This window comes from Dendrobates tinctorius, unplaced genomic scaffold (genome assembly GCF_039654945.1).
Source record: "Dendrobates tinctorius isolate UK_male_01 unplaced genomic scaffold, ASM3965494v1 ptg000022l, whole genome shotgun sequence".
Taxonomy (NCBI): domain Eukaryota; kingdom Metazoa; phylum Chordata; class Amphibia; order Anura; family Dendrobatidae; genus Dendrobates; species Dendrobates tinctorius.
The window spans coordinates 69,555,266-69,580,483 of record NW_027361690.1 but is presented as its reverse complement, the minus strand read 5'-3'; the positions used below and the strand labels follow the sequence as shown (position 1 = coordinate 69,580,483).

Here is a 25,218-nt window from a genome sequence, read left to right as displayed (position 1 = left end):
AATTTGTCATGCTTCTAATACAATAATGCAATTCATTATTCATTTTTCATGTTTGCATGGTTTGGCGCTATAGTGTGCTTCCTTTTTTGCTTGAATGTATATAAGTTGGTGACTCTAGGTTAAGCACCTGTTCACACTATGCTTATGCTTGGATGTGACGTCAGTTTTTGCAATGTGTATCTAATCCTATCCTGTGTGTTACTGTCTGCTGAGCCGTGTACTGTATTTCTATCCTGTGTGATACTGACTGCTGAGCTGTGTATCTAATCCTCCTGTGTGATACTGACTGCTGAGCCATGTGTCTAATCCTCTCCTGTGTGATAATGACTGCTGAGCCGTGTATCTAATCTTATCCTGTGTAATACTGATTGCTGAGCCATGTACCTAATCCTATCATGTGTGTTACTGACTGCTCAGCCGTGTATCTAATCCTATCCGGACATACATACATACACACCCACATTAAGCTTTATATATTAGATAGAGGGACCCTACATCATTTTTTTTAGAGTCCCCCATATTAATAGCCAGTAAAGGCTAAGTATACAGCTGTGAGATGATATTAATAGCCTGGGAAGCTCCATGAGTATTACCCCTTTCCCAGGCTATAAACATCAGCCCCCAGCCACCAGCTTTCCCTCAGCTAGTTGCGAAGATAATGCGGGAGCCCACATCACTTTTTTCAGAAAAATAATCTTTTATTAATTAAATACATGTACAATAATTTTAAATAATTTCCCTTGGGATCAATAAAGTGTATTGTAAGCTGCCCACACACTGTACTAATTGTATTTGTCACAGACATTTGTATAGTGTGGTTGTGTGTGTGTTTGGCATGCATTTTTACACCTGCGGATTCCTATAATAGAGTGGGTGTAAAAACGCTCCGGAATCCGCACAAAGAATTGACATGCTACAGAAAAAAATATGCTGATTTTCCACACAGATTTTTCGGGAGCATGTGGACAGCGTTTTTTTCCTATTGAATAACATTGTACTGTAAATCACTTGCGGATCTGCAGCGGATCCGCAGGGGCAAATCCGCTGTGGATCCGCAGCAAATCTGCAATGTGTGCATATACCCTTAGTTGGCTGTTATAGCTGGTAAAAAGTGGGAGTCTGTGGGATTCATATCCTGGCTCTGCCCTACATAATAATATATATATATCAGTAGTGGTCCTTGGGGAAGACTACTAACACTATAGTGCCTACCTCAATAAACATGAGAGTGTCACGAACAAAGCGAGTCATGCCAGCTCGAACATCGCCTGGATTGCCAAGGTCCAAGTCAGATGTTGAGGAACCAGGACAATCTGATGATAAATGGGCTACTGGAACAAACCATTCATGGACAAGGCAAGAGAACCTGGATCTGATGAAATGCTACTATAACAGCAGACGAAATGAGAGAGGATATAGGAAGCATATGAGGAGACTCTGGATGGATATAAGACCTGCATGTCCACTGACCAGGAAACAACTAGTCACCAAACGTTTCAATAACATAAAGAGAAAGCTATTATCATATCTTGAGATGGATCAACTGCACACACGCAGATCCACCCCACACGAAGACCTGGAAGATCAACATGTACATATATATACTGTATATATATTGTAGGGATCTGTACTCACAGAAACTGCTCTGGATCGAAAAAAATAAATGAACAAAAAAAACAAAGTAGCAAACAGAAAATAACCAGTCCATATAGCACTGTGGGTACACCCGCTCAGCTTAGTGTCTCCAGCAACATGCATGGAGATCTCCACACCTCCAGCCAGAGACACTGAATGAAGCGGTTATTCAAACTCCGCTCTTATGACCGCTCATAAAACCTGGCTCTGGAGTGGAACAAACAACTCTCTAAGCACTATACGTGCTGGAGCATACTTCCGAGCTCACATCACCGCAGCTAATAACCGCAATGACACATATCTCCCCTCAAGGACTTGTCCAGCGGACATCTTACATTCCTTCCCCATCTGCCCAAAGCCAGGAGGCTGGGCACCTTCTGCCAACAAACAGTGGATCCTCAACAGCGCATCAGCATTGCCATGCAGTTTTGCTGACCTATGGAAGTTAAAATCCTGAATTGCTAGGAACCACCTGGTCACTCGAGCATTGTTCCCTTTTAACTCATCCACTTCAGTGGGGCATGATTTGACACCAGTCTGAACCTCCTGCCCAAGAGGTAGTACAATAGGGAGTCAACGCCCATTTGTTAGCTAAGCATTCCTTCTCCACTATGGAGTAATTTTTCTCACAGGGTGGCAACTTTCGGTTGAGATACATTATAGGGTGCTCTTCCCCATTCTCCTCTTGGGGCAAGACAGCTCCCAGCCCAACATCCGACATGTCCATCTGGACCATAAACTCCTTAGAGAAATCTGGTGCTACCAGCACCAGCTGTTTTTATAGGACCAGCTTCAGTTCCTGGAAGGCCGTCTCAGCTTCTGGAGACCACTTCACCATAGCCAACCTTGTCCCTTTAAGGAGGTCTGTCAGAGTGGCAGCTACCATGGCAAAGTTTGGAATAAGCTGGTGGTAATATCCCACAATATCCAGGAACGCCCCCACCTGCTTCTTTGAGAGGGGTTGTGGCCAGCCCTGGATCACCTCAACTTAGTTTATCTGGGGTTTTATTTTGCTCCAGCCTACGACATAGCCCCAAGTATCTTGCTTCCCCATCCCTAAGGCAAAATTTTCTGGTTTATAGAAAATCCTGCCTTCTGAAAGAGCATCAAATATGGACCAGACTTTGCTCAGATGGCTCCCCCACTTCTGGCTGAAGATTACTATGTCGTCCAGGTAGGCCACTGCATATCTTTTGTGGGGGGCCTGGATTCCGTCCATGGCTCTCTGGAATGTAGCTGGAGCATCTTGTAGCCCAAATAGCATCCTTGTGTACTGGAAGCACCCATCTGATGTTGAAAAGGCAGTCTTCTCCTTGGCTTCTTGGGACATAGGGATTTGCCAATACGTCAAGGGTTGTAAAGAACCAAGCTGGCTCTAGCCTTTCAGTTAGTTTATCGACAAGGGGCATTGAGTAAGCACCGCACTTAGAGATTTCGTTCAGCTTCCTATAGTCTTGCAAAACTGACATTCCCCATCTGGCTTCGGCACCAAGACCATCGGACTGGACCAGCCACTTTTGGACTCCTCTATGACTCCTAGGCTCAGCATCTGCTTCAACTCTTTCGAGATTGCCTCTCGATGAGCTTCTGGAATCTGATATGGCTTCATGTTGACCTGGACATGAGGCTCGTCAGGACCTCATGCTCTATTACCTTCATACACTCCAGAAGTTTTGAGAACGGGTCTCTATTCTGTTGCAGTAACTCCTGGCACTATTGCTTCTGCAAGGGGGATAAGGTGTCTGCCACCTTGACATCCTCGGTACTGACATTGGACTTGGCCAGCAGGCAACGGGATTCCTCAGGTTCTCTGTCCTGCCACGGTTTGATGAGGTTCACATGGTACATCTTGTAGGGCTTCCACCTCCCAGGTTGGTGGATCTTGCAGTTGACCTTCCCAACTTTCTCCACTTCCTCAGGGACCTCAGGGACCCTGCTACTTGGCCAGGAATTTGGTCTCCAACGTGGGTACCAGCACCAGTACTCGATTGCCAGGGTTGCAGTGTCTCACCCTTGCCGACCTATTGTAGACCCTCGACTGTGCGTCTTGGTCTTGTGCTTTGAGGAGGTGTTCTTTCACGATGGGTGTAAGGGGGTGAAGAGGAAGAAGAGCCCAAAGGAGGTTACCTTCTCTGCTCCTTATCCAGAACCACCTAGCCAGACAGAAGGATTGCCAGGAGAAATACTTTCTGCCGGGACCGACTGGACCATTTGACTGCAAAGGGCAGTGAGGGAAAGGAAGGGGCAGTAGACTGGAAGCTGTGCAGACAGAGGCCGCAAAAGGAGAGCGTGCCAGGCACAGAGCAGAGCACGCCAGAGATAGGGGAGAGCATGCCAGAGTGAAAGCAGGCTGCAGCACCGCGCTCCCAGCGAGAGAGAACTCCTTGTCAGATTTCTGGGACTGAAGTACGAGACATAGCGTACGCTGTATGTGAGTACGCGGACTCGGTAGCCTCAGTGCCAGAGAAGACCTCCCCCTGACAGTGCAGAGACAGTGACCCGAGCATGCAGTTCTGGGGACTGCAGTGACAAGCAGTGACAAGCCGGGGCCCCTGAGTGATTGTGTTTGGCAATGTGGTGGGGGGCAGGATTGTGTGTGGTAATGTGGTGGGGGGGCGAGATTGTGTGTGGTAATGTGGTGGGGGGCGAGATTGTGTGTGGTAATGTGGTGGGGGCAGGATTGTGTGTGGTAATGGGGTGGGGGGCGCGATTATGTGTGGTGATGTGGTGGGGGGCGGAGCTACTGTGCAGGGGGTTGGAATTAGCGAGTAATCACGATGCCTCTTATATATATAGATGAGAGCCAGAATGAGACTCTTGTATACCTACATTAAGAGCTTGTGGCCGTTACTTCTGACTTTCAGTTAGTCAGAAATTGTGGTCACAAGATGGCGGTACAAAACCAGAGGGGCGCTGATAGTAGATGAAGACACCGGTTGGTGAGTATAATACTAGGGTTAGGGAACTTACATTAGTTGCATCACTCCAGCGGTGAAGTAAAAAAATGCTGGTCTAGTGCTTTAAAGCACTGTAGATTCACATTGTCTAACTAAAAAATTAAGTTTAGAATAAAAAAGGCTTTTAAAAATATAAAAAAAAAATAATAAAATATAAAAATTCAAATCACCCCACGCTCTCCCTATAAAAATTATTTTAAAAAATACAATGGGGCAAAATAAGTACAAGTGCTGGCAAGTTTTCCCACCTGCAAAGAAAAAAGGAATGTAATTTTTATCGAAGGTACACTTCAACTGTGAGAGACAGAATGTAAAAATAAAAACCAGAAAATCACATTATATAATTTTTAAATAATGAAATTGCATTTCATTGCATGAAATTAGTATTTGATCACCTACCAAAGAACTCTGGCTCTCATAGACCTGTTAGTTTGTCTTTAAGAAGCCCTCCTACTCTGCACTCATCATTACCTGTATTAATTGCACCTGTTTGAACTTAGCTGCCACCAGTATAAAAGACACCTGCCCACACAATCAATCACACTCTAATCTATCCACCATGGCCAAAACCAAAGAGCTGTCTAAGTACACAGGGACAAAATTGATGAGATGCAGGAAAATAGGCAAGGATCTTTGTGAGAAGGCAACAAATGTTGGCACAATTATTTGAAAGAAACAAAAGATGACTGTCAAGCTTCCGTGGTCTGGGGCTCCATGCAAGAGCTCACCTCGTGAGGTAAGTATGATTCTGAGAAAGGTCAGGAATTAGCCGAGAATTACATGGGAAGACCTAGTCAATGAAATGAAAAAAGTTGTGACCACAATCTCAAATGTCAATGACCATCTGGATGACCCAGAGGAGGCAAGGGAGAAGGTCATGTGGTCACATGAGACCAAAATAGAACTTTTTGGTATCAACTCCACTTGTCATGTTTGGAGGAACAAGAAGGATGAGTACAACTCCAAGAACATCATCCCAACCTTGAAGCATGGTGGGGGAAACATCATACTTTGGGGGTGCTTTTCTGCAAGGGGGACAGGACGACTGTATGGTATTGAAGTGATGATGGTTGGGGTTATGTATGGCAAGATTTTGGCCAACAACCTCCTTCCCTCAGTAAGAGTATTGGAGATGGGTCGTGGCTGGGACTTCCAGCATGACAATGGGCAGACCTTCTAAGGAGTGGCTCTGCAAGATGCATTTCAAGATCCTGGAGTGGCCTAGCCAGTTTCCAAAACTGAACCCAATAGAAAATCTTTGAAGGTAGCTGAAGCGCAATGTTGCCCAGGGAAGGCCTCAAAACCTGAAAGATCTGGAGAACATCTGTATGGAGGAGTGGGCCAAAACCCCTGCTTCAGAGTGTGCAAACTTTGTCTAGAACTACAGGTAACATCTGACTTCTGTAAATGAAAACAAAGGTTTCTGCACCAAATATTAACCCCTTTACCCCCCGAAGGTGAAGTAATAACTCTAGAATGCTTCAATGGTTGTCAGTGATTCTGAAATTGATTTGTGACATATTGCACTTCATGATAGTGGTAAAATTTATTTGGTATGACTTGCGTCCATTTGTGAAAAAAAAATGGAAATTTGGCAAAAATTTGGAAGATTTCACAATTTTCCAACTTTAAATTTTCATGACCTTAAATCACAGAGATATGTCACACAAAATAGTTAATAAATAACATTTCCAACATGTCTACTTTACATCAGCACAAATTTGGAACCAAATTTTTTTTTCAGGAAGTTATACGGGTTAAAATTGACCAGCGACTTTTAATTTTTCCAACAAAATTTACAAAACCATTTTTTTTGGACCACATCACATTTGAAGTCACTTTGAGGGGTCTATATAAAAGAAGACACAAAAGTGACGCCATTCTAAAAACTGCACCCCTCAAGGTGCTCAAAACCACATTCAAGAAGTTTATTAACCCTTCAGGAGTTTACAGGAATTTTTTGAAATAAAATAAAAATAAAATAACATTTAGCTTTTTCTGACAAAATTTTGACTTCAGATCCAATGTTTTATTTGACAAGAGTAATAGGAAAAAATGTACCCAAAAATTTGTTAAGTAATTTCTCCTGAGCATGACGATACCCCATATGAGGGAAGAAACCACTGTTTGGGCGCACGCCAGAGTTCGAAAGGGACACCATTTGGCTTTTTGAATGCAAAATTTTCTGGAACAATTGGGGGACACCATGTTGCATTTGGAGAGCCTCTGATGTACCTAAAACAGTGAAAATCCCCCACAAGTGACACCATTTTGGAAACTAGACCCCTAAGGGAACTAATCTGTATATGTGGTGAGCAGGTTGAACCCCAAGGTGCTTCACAAAAGTTTATAATGTTGAGCAATAAAAATAAAAAAAGCAAATTTTCCCCACAAATATGTTTTTAGCCCAAAATATTGCATCTTCATAATGGTAACAAGAGAAATTGCATCATACAATTTGTTGGACAATTTCTCCTGTGTACACCAATACCCAATATGAGGGAGAAAACTAGTGTTTGGACGCAAAGCAGGGCTCGGAAGGCGTGTCCTTTGACTTTTTGAATGTAAAATTTCCTGGAATCATCAGTGGACGTCATGACTCATTTGGAGACCCCCTGATGTGCCTAAACAGTGGAAAACCCCCACAAGTGACCCCATTTTGGAAACTAAACCCTTCAAAGAATGTATTTAAATACATTGTGAGCAACTTGAACCCCCAGGTGCTACACAGAAGTTTATAACATTGAGCCATGAAGATAATAAAATCATATTTTCCTCACAAAAATGTTATTTTAGCCCCAAATTTTGCATTTTCATAAGGATAACAGGAAAAATTGCACCAAACATTTTGTAGTGCAATTTTTCCTGAGTACGACAAAACCCCATATGAGGGAGAAAACTACTGTTTGGGTGCACCCGGGGGGAGGACGGATCCAAACAACAACTAATGGTCTTAATAAAATTGCTTTATTTCACATAGTGAGGCAAGGTACAAATACAACGTGATAAAGAGCCATAAAAATAATAAAAACAGCGAATGAGGACACAGGGGCCCTAGTAGCCAAAAATGCACATGAGTACATTAAGAATTACACAATGATCATATATACCCAACAAGTAGTATTTATATATTGTAGTATTCATGCTATACTAATGGGTAGACAGACTGAATAGTATAGAATCCAGGCAACAGTCAGCGCGTTTTGGAACACCTTCGCCAGGGTGTTATGTATATTTCCTGACTGTTACCTGGATTCTATACTATTCAGTCTGTCTACCCATTAGTATAGCATGAATACTACAATTTATAAATACTACTTGTTGGGTATATATGATCTTTGTGTAATTCTTAATGTACTCATGTGCAGTTTTGGCTACTAGGGCCCCTGTGTCCTCATTCGCTGTTTTTATTATTTTTATGGCTCTTTATCACGTTGTATTTGTACCTTGCCTCACTATGTGAAATAAAGCAATTTTATTAAGGCCATTAGTTGTTGTTTGGATCCGTCCTCCCCCCTTGTGCTGTTGTTTGTTACATCTGGTCATATATAGCCCTGTGGTGTTCATGTGGGTGGCTAATTCTATTAGATTATACTTGTTGAGCCCTTTTGTTGCCCACATGTCATATACACCGGGTTTCATTACCTTCCTTTATTATTGTTTGGGTGCACCACAGGGCTTGGAAGGGAAGGCGCGTCATTTGAAAATGAGGAACACCAGTGCTAAAATTTGTTGTCCTATTCTGCCAATATGTATTAGCATATTGAGTGTTATACACTTTCTAAATATAAGTTAGCAGGAATACTGCATAAAATAACTGCAGACTTCCGACACATATTAAAGACAAACTGTTTTATATCCTATGCATATTCTTTACTTTAATTAATAGAAATAAAAGTTAAATTTTATGGTCTATTAGTCAGGATTTATTTGGGGTTCTCCACAATTTGGAAATTATCATTTTTTGCAGGCTGAGTGCTTCTACAGCATGGGTATGCAGCAGTATCCCAATGTTGTACAAACTGTTAGCTCTGCACTGACAGGGAAAATTGCTGATCATGCACTGCATATGATCAGCACATTTCCTAGCTCTTGTGACATCCGGTCACCATGGCAACAATCAGGACCCCAAGTCATGCCGCAGGATTTCCGATCCAAAGGCAGAGGAACTGTAAGCCCTCTGCCGGCTCCCAGAATGCTGTGATCAGGTTCAATTGCAGCTTTTCGGGGGTTAAAATGCCTGGTGTGGCACCCGCACCCCACCTGTGTGCGCAGGCGATCTCGTGGATGCAATAATCCATCTCTGATCAAATAGGTCCAGGGCACATGGATGAATTATTACGTCCAATGATAGAACGGGGTTAAGTTCGGTTTTATGAAATACTTATTTCATTCAATAAAATGCAAATTAATTATAATTATGTAAAAATCATACAATGTCATTTTATAGATTTTATTTTTAGATTCTGTCTCATAGTTGAAGTGTATCTATGATAAAAATTACAGACTTCTCCATTCTTTGTAGGTGGGAAAACTTCTAAATTTGGCAATGTATCAAATACTTATTTTACCAACTGTATATCTGGTATTTGCATGTCCATAAACGTTTGGTTTACAAATTTATAAAATTAACTCACACGGTAAACATTTAAAAAAAACTCAACACCAGAAATGCATTTTTTTAAGTCACCACGCAAAAAGAAAAAATTCCATGCAAACAAAATGACATATGGACCCCAAAATGATATCAATGAAAATGTTAGTTCACCTTGCAAAAAAACCCCATCCATTTCCATTCAGAGAAAAAATAATGTTACGAGTCTTGGAAAATTGTGACACAAACCAAAATATTTTTTTCTTTACAAACTGGTAGATAATATATTTGTGTGCCAATTGGTACTCTATGAATGCACAATTGAAGCAATTCCTACTAGACATTAATGTAATCTATTCCAAGGAGGGGTGCCCATCCACAAATTAGCAGCTAACTGATGTCTGGTTGCTTACGCTACAATGATTTTAGGTAACAGACAGCAGAAAGGTGAAAGGTGACAGATCTCTCAAGTATATCTGTGGCAAGAATAGTATACCATACATTGATTATGTTGAAGGGCAAGAAAGAATATGAATCAGTTTAAAGAGCATCGACTCATGCTTAAAGGTTATAGAGCTAACAAACTGAAGCAACTGATGTATGATAAATGATAATAAGTGATTAATATGCTTCATGACCTAATAGCGCTGTATATTACATTGCTTAAAAACTTTGCTGAAAAGAAGGGAATTTATCTTTAAGGAACTTCCACAAATAGCGGAATGATGCATTTTATAAATATAGCAAAATGCTTTTAGATTGGATTGCTTGTACCCTAGGTGAACTAAAAAATAAAATGAAAAGTAATAAAAAAGGTTTTCAAAAATACTGTTTAGAATAAGAAAAACATAAATGTTTAAAACACTCCACTTTTTTACTATTCAAACATAAAAATAAGCTACAAAAATAACCATGTTTGGCATTGTTGAATTTGAAAAGATCTATCAAAATTTAACCCCATAGTGACAGAGTCAATTTGGTACTTAATGATCAAGACAATTTTTACAATTCTGACCACTGTCACTTTATGAGGTTGTAGCTCTGGAACGCTTCAACGTATCCCACTGATTCTGAGAACGTTTTTTCATGACCTATTGTACTTCATGATAGTGGTAAAATTACTTCAATATAACTTGCGTTTATTTATGAAAACAATGGAAATTTGGCAAAAATTTTGAAAATTTTGCAATTTTCAAGCTTTTAATTTTTGTACCCTTAAATCAGAGAGTGGTGTCACACAAAATAGTTAATAAATAACATTTGTCACATGTCTACTTTACATCAGCACAATTTTGGAAACATATTTCTTTTGTTAGAACATTATAAGGGTTAAAAGTTGACCAGCGATCTCATTTTTCCAACAAAATTTTCAGAACCATTTTTTTAGGCACCACCTTACATTTGAAGTCTATTTGGGGGGGTTAACATAACAGAAAATACCAAAAAGTAGCACAATTCTACAAACCACACCCCTCAAGGTGCGCAAGACCACATTCAATAAGTTTATTAACCCTTCAGGTGCTTCGCGAGAACTAAAGCAATGTGGAAGAAAAAAAATGAACATTTTACTTTTTTCACAAAAAATTTAATTTGGAACCAATTTTTTTAATTTTGACAAGGGTATCAGGAGAAATTGGACCACAAAATTTGTTGTACAATTTCTCCTGAGTGCGCCAATACCCCGCATGTGGGGGAAATCCACTGTTTAGGTGCATTGCAGGGCTCACAAGGGAGAGAGCACTGTTTGACTTTTTGAACGCAAAATTGGCTGGAATCAATGGTGACGTCATGTTGCGTTTGGAGACCCCCTGATGTACCTAAACAGTGGAACTCCCCAATTCTAACTCCAGCCCTATCCCCAACACACCCCTAACCCTAATCTCAACCCTAACCACAACCCTAACCCTAACCCACCTATATCCCTAATCCCAACCCTAACCATAATCCCAACCATAACCACAACCCTAATCCTATCCCAACCCTAACCCTAGCCCCAACCCTAACCTTAACTTTAGCCAAACCCTAACCCTAATGAAAAAATGGAAATAAATACATTTTTTAAATTTCATTATTTTTACCTCACTAAGGAGGTGATAAAGAGGGGTTTGATTTACTATTTTTTTCTTTTGATCACTGTGATAGTGTCTATCACAGTTATCAAAATGAACCAATAGGAAAAATTACCAGAGGAGGCAGCAGGGGTGCTGCCAGGGAGTAAGGGCAAGTCTCAACCCTCACCATAAGCTAACCCTGAGTGTCGGAGTCCTCTTAGGTGGCGGAAACAGAGGAGGGTGGTGGTTCCTTCTGAGCATTGTGGGGGTGTGAGTGTGATGACACAAGGGGATGCATCTGTTGTCGGTTCTGTAAAGAGTTCACCATCTTGTGGCAATCATGTGCAAGGCAATAAACATTCAGGTCTGGACCTGTGTGTGAATGAATACGTATGGGTGTCCACTAAAAACGTCTGATGGCAGTATAACACTGGGGCCTGGAGTTCTAGGGTAATCGGGCCGTATCGGGTGTCGGCCATTCTCAGCCAGGGGACTTACCAGCTGGAGTTACCCCCAGTAATGCCCGTACACAACTCATTCCACTGGTGGGTGCTCTTGAGATTTGTGGTGCTTCTGGAGCACACTTAGTTGTCACTTCCATCAGTCCACTTTTGCCATAATCCTGAGGGTCAGGTGACTGCCAAGGTGAACCCTGGTGGACCGAGGCATCCTCACCATAGGTTGTTTTCTGGTGAGGACCGATGTTGAGGGTCCAGTGGCCCCTCATTGAAAGGGGGCACTGTCACGATCCAGTTTTGGATCTGTAGCAGATTAAAACTTTTTTCCTTTCAGGCCATTGGGGGTTAATGTCAGTTTTTCCCCCCGCCGGCCTGCTGGTGTAATTGCAATGCTGCTGGGCTAGCTGATGTGTGGTGACCACTCCCACATCCTTTAAAAGATCACCTGATGCATCAGCTGACCGTCGGTGTTAGTTCATTCTGCAGCGACCGAGCTGGAGACAGGAGCTTCCTGGGTGCAGTGGTGCTTCAGCTTTAATCGTGGAATCTAGTGTCTTAATCCAGCTGTGTTGTGTTTTTCAGCAGGAAGCCAAGTGTTGTATTTTTATTTCCTTGCCCTTTTTGGTGTCTGTCTTTCCTTACCTTGTGCTGTCTTAGTGTAGCGGTGGGACCAGTGCTCTCACTTGCCAGTTCCCTATTTAGGGATATTAGCAAGGCAAGTGAGGGTTTAGGTATCCTGCTTGGTGACGGGGTGAAATAACCCATATAAGGATGTTAGTAAGAGCAGGGCACATCCTCAGGTGAGTGCAGGATGTGTCCATTCCCCGTTCCCTACTGACAGGGCCCACTGTTCTTAAAGTTTTCCCTAGTGCTTCCTGGTGTGTTTTTGTTTTGCCGTTTGGTTACTGACCAATCATTGGGATGTGTCACACTGGGCCAGTCACACTTGACTTCATTAAGGAATTTGTGGTTCAGATGAATGCCTCAGAGGTCGGGTTGGGAGCCATGTTGTCCCAGGAAGTAAACAGGAAGGAACATCCAGTTTTGTATCTAATTAGGAAGTGCTTCTCCTGTGAGAAAAACTATGTGGCTGTAGAAAAACAATGTTTGGCAATCAAATGGACAATTTACACCCTAAGATACTACCTGTTAGGCTGAAAGTTGAAGCTAGTGTCAGAGCATGCGCCTCTGAGAAGGATGAGGGAAAGGAAGGGGCAGAATGCCCCGGTGACTAGGTGGTTTCTAGGGCTCCAGGATTTCAACTTTCATGTGGATCACAGGCCTGGGAAGCTGCATAGTAATGCAGATAACCTGTCTTGACTTCCCTGTTTGGTGACTGAAGATTCCAAAACCCTCAACTTTGGGCAAAAAGGAGGTGATATGTGACAAAGTCACTGGCAAAGTACTGGAGGGGAAATGTGCATGTGTATCACAGAGATTATTAGCTTCAGTGACATCAACCTAGGGAACTGCTCCAGCACACTAAATGCTGAGAGGGTTAATTGGCCATGTTTAGGGCTAGGTTTAGTGAACTGTGAAGAGTGGGTGGGAGGCTGTTCACCATATCTCCACCCCAGGGAGGAATCTAGAGGATAAATACACAGCTTTATGGTTCATTCCTTGTTGAGTGTGCCTAGAGATGAGAGCTCCAGAGCTGTGTTTGATGATGAGCAAAGTTGAACCTTTTTATGTTTTGTTTCCTGAGCGGACAGATCCCCGCAGCAACACTAACTGTGTCAATTGTTTTGTTTGTTTTCTTCTTAGGCCAGATAGGCTGTGTTCATTTTGCGAACTCTGCACTGGTTTATACAATAACACAATAAAGCAGTGGAAGATTTAAAAAGACATAATTCCTGTGTCTACCTCTATGCGCAATCGAGTCAGTCAATCTACTGAACTGTATATTACCTGTCACTTCCTAGCCTTTTATTCTCGCAGTTGTTCCCCACCACTTCCTGGGAAATTTATGACATTTCTCTGTCAACTAATTTATTTTCAGTTTCTCTTCAAATGCGCATGCACCGTTAAGTAAATCCTAAAGTAACATGAACAAAGTATGTAACTAAAATATGTCTGTCCCCAGAAATGTTAAAAAATTAAATTAAAAAGTAAAAAAAGACAAGCACAACAGAAAATAACCACTTTACAAACCTCTCATTTACAGACTTACATTTAAATAAGCCCTCTCATGAACTTTTGGACCCCTAAACCTGTGGTGTACAGTAGCTAGCCAAAGTATTCACTTATTTTTCACCTATTTTGTTACATTGCAAAATATTTTTATAATCCGATTTGTGTGTGATGCACCAGCATTAATTAGTTTAAGTTGCTGAAGTGAAGTGAGAAAAATATTGGCATAATTTAAATAATTTATGGGAACCAAAAACTGAAAATTAGCATATATATATGTATTCAGTTCATCTCTTTTGCTATGAAGCCCCTAAAAATTTTTGGTGCAAGTAATTAACTTCATAAGTCATATGCTTAATGAAATAAAGTCCACTTGTGTGCAATCTAAGTGTCACATGCTCTGTCTGAATATACACAAGGCCACAGGTGCTGCAACACCATTAAGCAAGAGGCACCACTGAAAATGTAACACCATGAAGACCAAGGAGATCTCCAAGCAAGTCAGATACAAAGTTGTTGAGAAATACCAGACAGGGTTGGGTTATAAAAAAATATCCCAATCTCTATTGATCCCCTGGAGCACCATCAAATCCATTATCATCAAATGAAAAGAACATGGTACAGCAGCAAACCTTCCAAGAGAGTGCCGCCAACCAAAACTCTAAGCCCATACAATTAGGGCATTAATCAGAGAGGCAGCACAAAGACCAAAGGTTACCCTGAAGGAGCCGCAGAGTTCCCAACCAGAGACTGGAGTATCTGTCCATATGACAACAACAAGCAGTACACTCCATAGAGGTGGCCTTTAAGGAATAGTGGCCTGAAAAAAATTCTTTACTTGCATACGAAAATTGTAAGGCTCGTTTTGAGTTTGCCAAAAGACATATGGGAGACTCCCAAGATATATGGATTATGGTGCTAGGGTGAGATGAGACCAAAATTTAACTTTTTAGCCTCCAAGTTAAACACTATGTCTGGTGCCAAATGTACACAGCTCATCACCCCAAGAACATCATCCCAACAGTGAAACATGGTGGTGGCAGCATCATGCTATGGGTATGTTTTTCAGTAGCAAGGACAGGGAAAATGATCGAGTAGAGGAGAAGATGGATGATAAATGAGTAAAATAATTAAAAAAAATAAATGATGCGTAATACAGGGATATTCTTGAGCAACACCTGTTTCAGTTTGCCAGTAATTTGAGACTGGGATAGAGGTTCACTTTCCAATAAGACAATGACCCAAAGCAGACTACTAAAGCAACACTCGCATGTGTTAAGGAGAAACTTGTAAATGTTTTAGAGTTGCAAAATAAAATCACAGACATTAATCAAATTGAGAATCTGTGGTCAGACTTGAATATTGCTTGTGAGATATGAGTAAATCATATCTACTTCATATCATTTTCTATCTGGTGGAATTTTTTGTCAGTTGCTGTGGCCCAGAAGGCATGCTCTCAAACTCAACCCCTCACCCTTGGGATTCCCCACGACCAATGCTTTTCTTTAATTAACTCTAGCAAGAAGTCTTTTGAGGCCTCTCTCCGGGGGGGGGCAAAAGGCATAGACAATGTGCCCCCACCAATAATCACAAGGGTGTGAACTCTGTGCAGCTACAACCAGCTGGCTCCCTTTGTTCATTCAGGCTGACATTGTGGCACAATAGATCTCAGGCTAACCAATGCAAGGATATGATATATGGAATCTAGAAAATGATCTATAATAACAGAATGCCATATCTCTGAACCTAGCGGAGCACATTATCGGAATCTGCATTCCTTCCTCCACAAGCCCATAACATCCAGCCACCCATAGCACTCTGCATTATTGAGAATAGCTACCAGGAATTAAATACAGTATCTGTCTTTGGTCTCCCTGCACAGATAAAATCCAGCAGAACCCAGTAATGGTGCCACCGACCCATTTGGAGCTACGGGCAGAAAGTTATGGCCATCTTTGGTTCTGACTTGAAAATCATACTCTTAGATATGGGAGGACAGAGGTGACCAAGCCAAGGGGTGGGCGCAGAGTGTGGGAGGGAGCAGCCTAGGAGATAAGAGGAAGCTCATCATTTTGAGGTCAGTTTTCTACTAGCAGGAGGATCGTTAGCTGACATGGCCAGGGGAATCACGTAACTAAGATTTGGACCTGTGATCTATCATCACCTCCCTGTGGTCACATGCTACATAATACGGTAATTGTAACCTACATATACCCTACCCTTTTAATACACTCCTGACTGTATATATTTGCTCTTGCATATATATATATATATTTTCTAGTGCACATTTTCGGCAATTAAATATTAAATTAATCTTGGACTGCTCTTTTATCTTGATTCATGAATCCCCACGTCCTGACGCTCAGTTAGCTATTATACGCTAATCAGGTTGGTTTCTGACTCTATTTAAGCCTGCTGTCATACGGGGCTTATGTCAAATGAGGAACAGGTGGCAGCATACCGTACTGTGTTAGTGCGGAGCCCTGACAGTGACTGCCGGGAGGTGGACTGGTGATGTATATCCCCCCTTACTGGGAGCGCCTCAATAATTTGTATTTATAATGGAAGCCTTTCCAGTGACTATTTGTCCCTGATGCAGTTCTCTGACTGACCTGGGGCAAGTGGTGGCGCCTGAGAGCTGATCCCAGCTGGGTCCTTCTCTCCCTTCCCGAGAGGTGAGTGAAGTCAACACGCCTGTTCCCCTGTGCGATCTGTCACATTGATGTTCAACTGTCACACTATTAAGGTGGGCCTCAAACTGTCCCTGGAACTAGGACCCTAACTATCCCTGTCCCGGGGGTACTCTTGATGATACAGAGGTCCGAGTCTCTGCACTGACTATGCTCCTGCTTATCCCTGGTCTGTTCACTCCCCCAACCCATGTAACCTGGGACAGAAATGTAATGTGAACAAGATAAAAGAGGCATGACAAAAACCCTCTATCATACAAAAGCACCAAACAGCAAAAGGGAGAAGGATAGGGACAGGGAGGAGTAAATTAAACAGGAAAAATGGACCAGGAGATAAACACACGCATGCAACTTAACACCTCTACAACAATTTGTCTCCAAAACACTTAGCTTAAGCACACTGCACAGGAAGACGAAACTCCAATTGCAATAACAAACTCCTATTCAGCACAGAGTCTCATAAGAGAAAGGAAGCAGAGCTTTCAAAAGCAAGACAGCGAGAGTCTGGGCACGTTTTATAGCAAGAGTTAACAACCAGATCAGAAGCAGCTGAAATGGAGCTCCATGTTTCTGACCAGCATAGAAAGGGTAGTTAACCTCTTCAGCACCAAAGGAAACCAAACTAATTTAATATGGGATTCAACCACACAGGTTAAATGGAAGATCTGCGATTCACAATATGCAGTGATCCTCTACCCCCAGATCTCCCAGGTTGGCGTGACACATGTGTGACATCAACAGAAGAAGCCATCTAACTTGAAGGAGCTGGAGCAGTTTTGTCTTGAGGAATGGGCAAAAATCTAATTGGCAAGATGTGGAAAGCTCATAGAGCCTTATCCAAAGCAACTTGCACCAAAAGGAGGCTCTATAAAGTGCTCACTTTAGGTGGGTGAATAGTTATGCACACTGAAATTTTCATTTATTTTTTCCTATTTGTTGTGTGGCTTACAAAAAAACAAGAAAAACAAATGATCACAGATGTAGGCATGTTCTTTACATAAACTGATGCAAACCCTAAACAAAACAGTCAAATTCCAGGTTGTGAGGCAGCAAAACACGAAAAATTCCAAGAGAGGGGTGAATACTTTTGCATACCATTGTATATGTGTATGTTTAAGGGTGTGTGCATGCGCTGCGGATTCTACTGCGGATCCACAGCGGATTTGGGCGCTGCGGATCCGCAGCAGTTTTTGCTGCGGAGTACAGTAGCATTCTAACTTATGGAAAAAAAACACTGTGCAGACGCTGCGGAATTTTCCGCATGGATTTGCTGCGGTTTCAAAACCGCAGAAATAATTGACATGTCAATTCTTTCTGCGGATTCCGCTGCGGTTTGCCATCTCCTCCATTGTGGAGATGAAAAACCGCAGGGCAAAACCGCAGGCTAATCCGCAGATAAAACCGCAGGTCTTTTGACCTGCAGATTTACCTGCAGATTTTACAAAATCCGCATGGTCAAATCCGCAGAGCATTCCGCAGCGTGTGCACATACCCTTATAGTGTCACTGTGTAACTATACTACCGTCGTCTTCTCCAGGATCCAGCACTGTTCTGCTCCTTTTCTCACGCTATTCAGACTCTGTAGATCACACCACACTGAGCTTTGTAATCATTTCAGTCAGAAGAGGAGCAGAGCAGTACTGGATCCCTGAGAAGATAGCATTATGCGAGTATATTAATACATTGACACTACAATACATGCACAGATACACAGGTTTAGGGGAAAAAAGTTCATGGGAGGGCTTCTTTAATAATGATACCAACATTAAAGAAGCATTCCCTTGAAATGTTTTATTGTCTAAAACTGTAAAAATGTTAGTGTACTGTATATAAGTGCATTACTATAGTCACCAATCACCATCTTCCCCAGTTTCTTGCGCCACTCTGGTCCTCTTCTCACTCACGAGACTGCAATTCCCATTTTCTGGATCATACTGGGCTATGTGTGCAAGCTGAAAGTCGTACTTACAATGAAAGCCTAAAGAACATTCTGATACTTCAAAGATTTATAATGTAAAAGTAACTTCCCCTCCTACATAAATCCCAATGTGATCCAGAGTTTCAGAATTGCAGTCATATAAGTGAGAAGATGACTGAGACAGTGATGGAAACCGGGGATGTCAATGATTATTAAAGGGGATGTCCTGTCCAAATCGATAAGTCTATGTGACTGCAGACTTATAAATCCCCCCGAGCGCACACACTGTATGCTGCTGGGATTCGCCAGTTTCTGAGCCAGGGTTGGAGGGTATGTATATGACCTCATTTCCATACACTTGTATGGAGCGAGGCCATGTCCACTAGACGAGCCCTGACCGTGAGTATGTATAATGCATACATACCCTCCGGTCCTGGCTCTGAAATGGGAAAATCCCCGAGGCGCACAGTGAATGAACTGGGGAGGGGGAGTCATATGTCTACAGTCACACAGAGTGACTGCAGATTTATCGATTTGGACCGGACAACTCCTTTAAATATAAATGCCTTTTAATTTGAACAAACAAAATGGAACAATATATTTACTAACTGGCATATTAGATTATCTGTAGGGGCTGTTTAGAGGTTTGAAATTGTAATAACTTTGGAGTCAGACCAATGTGCATTGACCTCTAACCACAATGTATTTCAAGGGCATTGAAATAAAATGAAAAGATAAATATTCCAATTGGCTGAAACCTGTAGCAGAATATGTTGTGTCTCACAGATATGGTGTAGGAGAAATGGAAAGAACCGAATGAGATCTGGAACGGACTGAAATAAGACACTCATCCCATCTATTATTCAGAATCACTCGGGAACCACTGACTCAGAGGACAATAGCAATGAAATGGTAAAAAGAAGCTACATTTTAGCACATCTCCAATATAAATAGTGATCCCAAGAATTGAAATTCTGTTCCACTATCATTATCTGAACAGCACTTGTATCAGCATTTACAATAAATGAAGACACATAGTCAGGGCCAGGCATGACTCAGGGAAATTACAGTACAGAGTATTTACTGCAAACAAGATAGATGGCAGGAGTTAGCAAGACAGAACATTTCATTTGTCTCCTTGAGACATCCAGTGCCCAGGGAATACAACACCAAGTGCAAATAAGGCTGAGCTCATGAACGGAGCATACACATGATGGATTGAATGTGTAAATGTTGACTTTGTCGAAATGGGTTTCAATAACTTGACGTCAAGCTCATATTCTCATAATATTTAGAAATATCTAAGACCCCCCAAACATCAAATAGTTTAATTTCCTATTTTGAAGCAGGTACCAATGATGAAAAAAGATTAATTATCAATAGAGTTGAGCGATACCGTCCGATACTTCAAAGTATCGTATCGGATGGTATCGGCCGATCTTTAAAAAAAGTATCGGTATCGCCGATTCCGATACCGGAAGTCCCATTCAAGTCTATGGGACTTCCGGTATCGGAATAAGAAAAACCCTTTCCTGCCCTTGTACAGCCTCTCTGGGGTCTGTACGGGCCTTTCGGGGGGCTGTGCCGGCCTGCCAGGGGGTCTGTGCAGGCTCCGGTGGTCTGTGCCGGCCTGCCGGTGGTCTGTGCAGGCTCCGGGGGGCTGTGCCGGCCTGCCGGGGGGCTGTGCCGGCTCCGGGGGGCTGTGCCGGCCTGCCGGGGGGCTGTGCCGGCCTGCCGGGGGGCTGTGCAGGCTCCGGGGGTCTGTGCAGGCATCGTCCGATGGGACTACAAGTCCCATCGGGCGATGCCTGCTACCATGACAGTGATTGACACATTAGCCAATGATGGGACAGTAGTAGTCCCATCATCCGGCTAATGTGTTAAATGTAAAAAAAAAAAAAAAAAAAAAAATTACATGCTACATACATACAACGTGCATACTACATACATGCTACATTCATACTACATACTACATACATGCTACATACATACTACATATATACTACATGCATGCTACATACATACTGCATGCTACATACATACCACATACATACTACATACATACTACATATATACTACATGCATGCTACATACATACTACATGCTACATACATACCACATACATACTACATATATACTACATGCATGCTACATACATACTACATGCTACATACATACCACATATATACTACATACATACTACATATATACTGCATGCTACATACATACTACATATATACTACATGCATGCTACATACATACTACATGCTACATACATACTACATACATACTACATACATACTACATATATACTACATGCTACATACATACTACATGCTACATACATACTACATATATACTACATTCATGCTACATACATACTACATATATACTACATGCATGCTACATACATACTACATGCTACATGCATGCTACATACATACTACATACATACTACATGCTACATACATACCACATATATACTACATACATACAATACATTCATACAATACATACATAGACATACAGTACATATAACATAGAGTAACATACTTACCAATACTTGTCACATTGTTCCCCGAAGCCATTGTCGTCTACGGAATAAATATTAACATAACAAACCACAAAAATACTCACCCACGATCCGAAGCAGTCCACGAGTGTGTCCCACGACGATCTTGGGTAGAGAACTGCAGCATCAGATGATGCTGCCGTTCTCTACGGGCTGCAGGAATCCAATGACGGAAGGTAGGTATCCTTCCGCACTGTATTCCTCCGCCACTTAAAAAAAAAAAGTCCCTAGTCTCACTTTATGCCATTGCTGTGTGGGAATTTCCCACACAGCAATGGCATAAAGTGAGACTAGGGACTTTTTTTTTTTAAGTGGCGGAGGAATACAGTGCGGAAGGATACCTACCTTCCGTCATTGGATTCCTGCAGCCCGTAGAGAACGGCAGCATCATCTGATGCTGCAGTTCTCTACCCAAGATCGTCGTGGGACACACTCGTGGACTGCTTCGGATCGTGGGTGAGTATTTTTGTGGTTTGTTATGTTAATATTTATTCCGTAGACGACAATGGCTTCGGGGAACAATGTGACAAGTATTGGTAAGTATGTTACTCTATGTTATATGTACTGTATGTCTATGTATGTATTGTATGAATGTATTGTATGTATGTAGTATATATGTGGTATGCATGTAGCATGTAGTATGTATGTAGCATGCATGTAGTATATATGTAGTATGTATGTAGCATGCAGTATATATGTCGTATGTATGTAGTATATATGTGGTATGTATGTAGCATGTAGTATGTATGTAGCATGCATGTAGTATATATGTAGTATGTAGTATGTATGTGGTATGTATGTAGCATGTAGTATGTATGTAGCATGTAGTATGTATGTAGCATGCATGTAGTATATATGTAGTATGTATGTAGCATGCAGTATGTATGTGGTATGTATGTAGCATGTAGTATGTATGTAGCATGCATGTAGTATATATGTAGTATGTATGTAGCATGTAGTATGTATGTGGTATGTATGTAGCATGTAGTATGTATGTAGCATGCATGTAGTATATATGTAGTATGTATGTAGCATGCAGTATATATGTAGTATGTATGTAGTATATATGTGGTATGTATGTAGCATGTAGTATGTATGTAGCATGCATGTAGTATATATGTAGTATGTATGTGGTATGTATGTAGCATGTAGTATGTATGTAGCATGCATGTAGTATATATGTAGTATGTATGTAGTATGTATGTAGTATGTATGTAGCATGCAGTATGTATGTAGTATGTATGTAGTATATATGTAGTATGTATGTAGCATGCATGTAGTATGTATGTAGCATGTATGTAGTATGTATGTAGTATATATGTAGTATGTATGTAGCATGTAGTATGTATGTAGCATGCATGTAGTATGTATGTAGTATTTTTTTTTTTTTTAACATTTAACACATTAGCCGGATGATGGGACTACTACTGTCCCATCATTGGCTAATGTGTCAATCACTGTCATGGTAGCAGGCATCGCCCGATGGGACTTGTAGTCCCATCGGACGATGCATGCACAGACCCCCGGACATCAGCACAGCCCCCCGGCAGGCCGGCACAGCCCCCCGGCAGGCCGGTACAGACCCCCACAGGGTGCACAGACCACCGGCAGGCCGGCACAGCCCCCCGGCAGGCCGGTACAGACCCCCACAGGGTGCACAGACCACCGGCAGGCCGGCACAGCCCCCCGGCAGGCCGGTACAGACCCCGGGCAGTCCACACAGCCCCCCGGCAGGCCGGCAGAGACCCCCGGAAGGCCCGAAATGACGGCGCATCATGATGCGCACACACCGCGCATCATGATGACGTCAGGCCGTCAATCAACTGAACTTCCGATTCCGATGCCGAATTCCGATATTGAAAAAATATCGGAAGTCGGTATCGGAATTCCGATACAGCAAGTATCGGCCGATACCCGATACTTGCGGTATCGGAATGCTCAACACTAATTATCAACAACGGTATATCACAAATCCCAGGACAATATACAAATGAGATTCAAATGCTTTTGAATAAAAATAATCAGAAATCATCGTATCTCCCATCAAACCTGTATTGTCCTATATGAATTTAAAAATGTGCTGTTAGGCAGTGACCCCTGTTACAGCTAAGGGGCGCTGTATGTTCTCCTCAGGATACGCATGGAGGCGTATTGAGGCCATGGAAGTGCGTGGCAGTCACAGGAGTAACTGTGATGGTGAGACAGTGACTGGCATCATTGTCAATGGCCAGTATGTGTTGCAGAGGCAGAGGATGTCCTCTGCACTGTAAGCCCGAAATGTTGTTGTTCTGGGACCTGTAGTCCCAAAGTGTTTCATTTTAAGTGTGGCTTACAGGGTTAGCTGGTGAGCTGGCAAGACTGGCTAACCGCACACCTCCCACCTATGGGGGTGGATACAGATGCATAATGTGACCATGGTTTGGGTCACATGGTCAGTGTGTAAGTCCTGGATGGTATGTTGGAAGGTCCTGGGAGTAGGACCATATTCCTGAATAGCACAAGGAGAGGCCATTGGCCTGAAGGCCTGTGTTAGAAGGACCTAGGTGTGGACAGACTTCCTGAAAAGCACATGGAGAGGCTGCGTATGTGCAGAGTCTGGAACGGCACTGCGTTGGGGAAGCTACCGTCCTTCTGAGTGTCTGGAACTGTTGGGTAGCCTGGTGAGCAAGGCATTGTACAGGACACTGATCCCAGTTAGGCAGCTTCCCTGGGAACCAGGATTGACGAGGAATCAGCGTGTGGAGCAGGAGTTCCTGTAAGGTAATTCCAGGCAAGGGGTTATGGGCAGACAGGTATCTGCTATTGGAATAGACTGTTTGTGCCTACGATGTTTCATGGATATTAATGAACTATGCGGTCACCCATGGTAGCTGGATGGAGTAAGGTCCAGCATGTTTAGAGACTGCAGCTTAATGTCATATGTTGGTGCCTGTTGTGTTCTGTGGGCATTAATGAACTGTTCGATGTGCAGTCACCCACGGTAACAGGACAAAGAAGTCCGGCGTGTATAGGGACTGCGAGTTAAAGCCGTATATTATGAAGTGCTATGGACTATGTGTGTGATGTGCAACATGGCGGTTTATGCTGAGAAAAATAAACCCAAATAGACTGTTTTGTGTGAACTAGCTGAAGAGCCCGGCGTTGCCCTGGCATAATAACTAACTGTGGTAAGTTATAACAAATTATAATGATTATAATGATTATCTTGCACATAAAAACATTTGATCCCGAGAGAAATTGAACTAATTGCAATAAAAAAGAAAAATACTGAGGTAAAATGCTGAAATACTGAGGTAAGCACTGATTAAATACTGAGGTAAAATACTGACCAAACACTTAGGTAAAATACCAACCAAACACTGATGTAAAATACAGACCAAATACTGAGGTAAAATGCTGACTAAATACTGAAGAAAATATACTGATCAAACACGGAGGTAAAATACCGACCAAACACTGCGGTAAAATACTAACCAAACACTGAGATAAACCACTGACCAAATACTGAGCTAAAATACTAACCAAATACTGAGGTAAAATACTGACCAAACACTGAGGTAAAATACCGACCAACACTGAGGTAAAATACTGATCAAATGCTGAGGTAAAATAATTACCAAATGCTGAGGTAAAATATTAGAACACTGAGGTAAAATACTGACCAAATACTGAAGTAAAATATTGAAACACTGAGGTAAAATATTGACCAAACACTGAGGCAAAATACTGACCAAACTCTAAGGTAAACCATTGACCAAATACTGAGTTAAAATACTGACCAAATACTCAGGTAAAATACCGATCAAACAATGAGATTAAATACTGAGGTAAAATACTAAAACACTGAGGTAAAATACTGACCAAACACTGAGGATAACCACTGACCAAATATTGAGGTAAAATGCTGACTAAATACTGAAGCAAAATACTGATCAAACACTGAGATAAACTACTGATAAAATATTAAGATAAAATACTAAAACACTGAGGTAAAATACTGACCAAATACTGAGGTAAAATACTGACCAAACACTGAGGATAACCACCAACCAAATACTGAGATAAAATACTGACAAAATACTGAGGTAAAATGCTAAAACACTGAGCTAAATACTGATTAAATACTGAAGTAAAACCCTGACTAAATACTGAGGTAAAATACAGACCAAATACTGAGGTAAAATAATGACCAAATATTGAGGTAAACTACTGA

The 25,218-nt window shown here is 41.9% G+C and overlaps 1 long non-coding RNA gene across 1 annotated transcript in view; it reads left to right on the top strand.

The window, feature by feature from the left end:
- Positions 1-25,218, top strand: part of LOC141083972 (uncharacterized) — a 39,519-nt gene that overhangs the window by 123 nt on the left and 14,178 nt on the right. The window lies entirely within an intron of this gene.